The sequence below is a fragment of the Pezoporus occidentalis genome, unplaced genomic scaffold (genome assembly GCF_034315485.1).
Source record: "Pezoporus occidentalis ecotype Australia unplaced genomic scaffold, CSIRO_AGI_Poc_V1 ctg158, whole genome shotgun sequence".
NCBI lineage: Eukaryota > Metazoa > Chordata > Aves > Psittaciformes > Psittacidae > Pezoporus > Pezoporus occidentalis.
Window position 1 is genome coordinate 2,754,876 of NW_026913404.1, and position 5,099 is coordinate 2,759,974.

The following is a 5,099-nucleotide window of genomic DNA, read 5'->3' on the forward strand; positions in this document are numbered from 1 at the left end:
TGAGGAAACACCACTGTGGCAGCCAGGATGGTTGGGCAGGGCTGGATGGTGCAGCTCAAGAGGACAGGGTACTGAGAGCCGCTGCTGTGGGGGTCACATGCCTCAGGAGAGATGACTGTCAGCAGGTCATGCTTTTCCTTAGAGGTGTGATGGTTGTGCATTTGCCTTCTGCATATCCAGAAGAGCTGCGATGAGGGGCAGCAGCTGGCACCTTCCGTACCTTTCAGGGGCTTCCGGGTGCAGCTCGTTTCTCTTGGCCAGGCTAGCTCAGTCGGTAGAGCATGAGACTCTTAATCTCAGGGTCGTGGGTTCGAGCCCCACGTTGGGCGCCAAAAAGAACTGTCGTGGTTTAAACCCAGTCAGGTAACTCGTTCGCTCACTTCCCCCCCCTTTTCTTGCCCTCCCCCTGCTCTCGGAGGGACGGAGAGGAGAATCGAAAAGAATGCAACTCCCACGGGTTGAGATAAGAACAGTTTAGTAACTAAGGTATAACACAAATCACTACTGCTACCACCAATGATAATAATGATAAAGGAAATAACAAGGGAAGAGAATACATCATCTCACCACCAGCCGACCGATAACTCGCCCCCCCCCAGCCCGACCAAGCTCCGACCGATACCTCCTCCAACCCTGCAGTCTCCCAGCCCTTCCGGCTCACTCCCAGTTACCTCCTGGGCATGACGTGCTGTGGTATGGAATACCTCTTTGGTCAGTTTGGGTCAGGTGTCCTGTCTCTGCTTCCTCCTGGCCTCCCCTCCTCCCTGGCAGAGCATGAGGCTCACAAAGTCCTTGGCCAAACCTAAACATCACTATCAGCTCTGTTCCCAAGCTGAAAGTCAAAACACTGCACTGCACCAGCTACCAAGAAGGGGAAAAATGAGTGCTACTGCTGAACCCAGGACACTTGCTAAGAGGGAATGCAGGATGGGCTGTGAGACATGACCTACTGTGCTCTCGGTCTGTCTGAGCAGGCCCATACCTGAGTCAGAGTGTAGCTTCTGAGCAGAAGTCAGGCTGAACTTGACCATCCCACATGTGCTGGAGGTGAGTGGTGGTTTTCCACCTCTGCCTAGCATCTCCTGGGAGCGTGGTGGGGGGGTAACAAAATCAACACTGTGGTCTCCATTCCACGGTGCCCTCTCTTCTTGATGGGTCCTTGCAGGAACCTGGGTCAGGCTCTTTGTGTGTTCACAGCTCATCAGCTGCTATTGAAGTTGTCCTTTTCTGTGAAACACTTCCTGCAACAGCATGAGCTCCTGCTGGAGCTGCAGCTTTCCCTCCCCTTGATCCACTTGCTGACCTCAGGTAAACTATTGTTAATTCTTGCTATACTTTCGATTTTCTTCCTAGTGTTTCCTTCTGGCTGAGTTCAGGTGTCTTTTTTTTTATTCTCCCTGAAGTTGAGGGAACTGGTGTGGGGTAGAGTCTTTCTCTTGGAGGAGGGTGAGGTGCACTGGAACTGAGGTGGTTTTTGGACTGAGATCTCTGCACCTTAGGGTTTGCCTGTCAACTGGCCGTGAACAGTGAAGTATCACTTGTGCAAGGTACACAGGCAGCTTTCTGGGTCCACTGCTCCATCAGTGCTCCCCACCACCTGTATGGGGTATTGTAGGTGGTGATCTAATGGACTCTTCCCTAAAGAACCATTGGGAGGAAATACTTGTATACCAGTTTGTGTAGCCAACATCATGTCTGTGGGTTGCAAATGCAGGTTTGGAGGTTTGACTGCTGCAAGGACCTGCTCCTCTGCTGCTGCTTCTATTGTGAAAACTCCTGAGAAGCAGACAGAGGCTGTGGTTGCTGAACTGCCCTTCTCCGTTCATACCTTTACTCTCATTCTCCTCCTATGTTGAATCAGTTCAAGAAGCTGCACAGACAAAAGGCTGCATACTGGGGGTGTATGGTGGTGTTCTGGTGACTGAGGACCTGAGCTCAGCAGCACTGGTGTGGGTGCAGGGAAGGGGCAGCTGCACAACTTGATGTTTATCCTTGATAAGCTTTGTGGGATTCTTGTTGGCCCATTTCTCCAGCCTGTTGATACTTCCTAGTGGCAGCACAACCCTTTGGGACAGACTCAGTGACTCAGTGTTCCTCCTGGCTTGCCTGCCCTTGCTCCCATCCCTTGTGTTCTTTTAGTGTCAGAGTTCAGTCAGGAGCTACTTGCTCATCTGTGCATCCCCCTGCCACTACTGCTTGATTTCCAGAAAGTGGAGATGGATCATTCTTGAGCTTGGAGGACATGATCCATTACAATCAACTGGGTACTCTGGACTGCTGTTCTCTCCAGAACTGTGTCCCATGAGATTCCTCCAAGCAGGTCCCTGAGCAGGCTAGTGTTGGCTCTCCTGCAGTCCAGTGCTGTGGTCTGTAGGCTTGTTGTCCTGTTCACCCCCCTTGAGATGCTGAACTCCACTATCTCATGGCCACTGCAGCCAAGGCTACTCATGACCTTTGCATCCGGAACCAGTGTTTCCTTGTTTGTAAGTTCTAGGTCCAGCGGAGTGTCTCCTCTCCTTGCTTTCCTGTGTCAGGAAGCTGCTGTCAGGGCTCTCCAGAGCCCTTTGGTTTGGTGTGGTGTTCCTCCAGCAGGTACTGAGGTTGCTCAAGTCCTCTGTGAGAACCAGGATCTGCAAACATGAAGCTTCTCCCAGTTTTCTGGAGGTCTCAACTACTTTGGCCAGATCAGGTGGTCTATTGCAGGCACACCACCACAATGTCACCTGTGTTGATCTGTTCCCAGCCCTAAGCCTTAAGCTCTTGACTATCCCAAGGCACAGCTCCATGCACTCCAAGCAGCTTCTCCTTGCTGTCCCCTGTGCATCCATCACAACACTGTCATCTCACCTGTCCCACTGTGTCCTGTGGTCCTGATGAGGCCATAGCCTCAACCATGTCCTGGATCTGCCCCTGGGCCTTGGAGGGAAGCCTGGTTCCCCCCTATTACCCTGCACCGTGGGCCTCTCCTTTAATTGGTTTTGAATTTCCCACCTTTTAATCCCATTGAGTGTCCTTAATGCCATGTGGTGGAACAAGGAGACCTCTGTCCGCAGCGGCTCTGCTGGAGATGTGGATTTCGGCAATGCTAAAAATACATCTCGCTTGCTGGGGCTTGTGTGGGGTAACCATGGCAACAGGGCTCTAGGAGCAGGGCTGAAGGCAATTGCACCGATTAAGGGGGAAATAGAGCTGTTAGTTAGAGCTCAGCAAACCTAAAACCAATAATAGCCCCCAACAGGCAGTGTGTGATGCTGTGCTCTGTGGGCCATCTCGTCTTGGGCTGGTTGAAACTGTCCCTTTTGGGCTCTGAAGGAGCATCCCAAGTGCAGGTTGATATCCAACATGTCCATGCAAGGCACCCCCTGAGCCTTGCCCATTGGTCCCTGTGTGCCCAGCTCCAATGCCAAAGTCCCTCAGAATCAATGGGGATGTTTCATTGATGGGTTAGCTCTTCCCAGAGGAGCTCTCTTTCCAAAATCCTCCAGGGTTCTTGCAGGGGTTGTGGGTGTTCTCCCTCCCTGCTGGCCGTACTTTGCCACCCTGGTGTGCTGATGCCATCCTGTGTTTTGGGGGCTTGGGTGCAACTGTATCTCTGCCTGATGCTGTGGGAAGTTTCTGATCCCGGAGCAGAATGGTGGTGGTGATGATGCCTGTCCCCAGGCTGGTGATGGTTCCTGCCCTGCCTCTTCTCACCAGCACTGCTCAACTCTGATCTTGATCACACTGACCCTGAAGAGCCTCTGGAAGCTTCTTGCTGTGTGTGTAAGCACTGGAGAGGAGGACCCAGGGAGGGGTACTGGTCGCTTGCTGGTTTTACTTGTCCTGCAGCACACAGGCATCACTGTGGAGCAAGTATCAGTGGAGGAGAGGTTAAGGTTAAACCACAGTGGATGCAAAACAGAGGTCTGAGAGGAAGGAAGTGGGGGCTGTGCGGCTGTGCTGGGAGGATGCTGCACCCGCTGGAAGAAGTGGTGGGATCTCCTGAGGCAATTTAGGTGAAAGAAGCCATGGTGAAGTCACCAGTTTACTTGGCTTGGTGGTGGCAGGAGGTGGTGGTAGTGGCGCTCGCGGGGATGGGATGAGAAGCTCAGGTTAAGGGCAGTAAGAATGCAAATGGGCACATCCGTTGTGTGTCCCTGGCTCTCAGCCCATGGATTGGTGGCTGGGCTGTCCCACACACAAGGCAGGCAGTGTTTAACATAGCCATCACCAGAGAGGGATCTTGGGGTCTCCAGGAACTGGTTCTTCCCCTCCACTGGTGTGAGCAGAACTCGGGCTGTGCCCCGTGAGCACGGCTGAGCTGTGAGTTGTGCATGATTTCAGGCTGTTGTGGGTGCCTCGTGGTTCTTGAGAGCACTGGCTTTGCTGAACTGGGCTACTCCAGGGGTGGCATTGGTCCAGGATGATGGAAGTGCCTTCCTTCCCTTTGCAGAGAAGCCCTAAGCATGGGGACTGGGAGTCTTTAAACTGATTTAGGCAAATTTCAAGGGTTTTAGAGTGGATGTTTTGAACTCACTTTGAATTATGGTTTGCATCAATTTATGTTAATGGAGCTTGAGGCAACCCTGTAGCATGGGGGGGTTGCATAGGTTAAAGCAAAAGCCTGCATGAAAGCGCTTTGTGACCCAGGCCAGCCTGGGGCAGAAGCAGAGCTGGTCCATGGGGGAAGGCTTGGGCATGCCTGGAGGCAGAGCCGGTGGCACATGAAGGTGCTGGGAGCCTCCTCAGGCTCTGACTCGGGTCTTTGCCTCCTGGTGGAGCTGGTTTGCTGGGTGAGGACTCGCAGCAGAGCCCATGTACCTGGGTTTAACCTGGGACCAGGCAGCTGTGTGCTCTGGCAGCGCAGAGCTGCCAAAAAAGTGATGGGTCTGGAGGTCTGGGTGTGCCGACAGCACAGGAGCCGTGACTGGACTGGCACTCTTGGAACTCCGGCAGATGCAGGTTTGGCTCGGAGCCTCAACAGGTGGGAGGGAGGGATTGAGGAGGGCAGTGAGCTTTACCCTGCTCTGCAGGCTGCTTGGGAAGGACTGTACCAAGGCTGGTCCTTTCCATGTTGCCTCCTCTATAGCTGTCACATTTTGCACACGCAGAGCAACTCC

General features: G+C 53.2%; 1 non-coding gene across 1 annotated transcript; it reads left to right on the top strand.

The window, feature by feature from the left end:
* Positions 1 to 256: 256 nt before the first annotated feature.
* Positions 257 to 329, top strand: TRNAK-CUU (transfer RNA lysine (anticodon CUU)). The gene has a single exon. It is a non-coding gene; the product is annotated as a tRNA-Lys (tRNA).
* Positions 330 to 5,099: the final 4,770 nt, after the last annotated feature.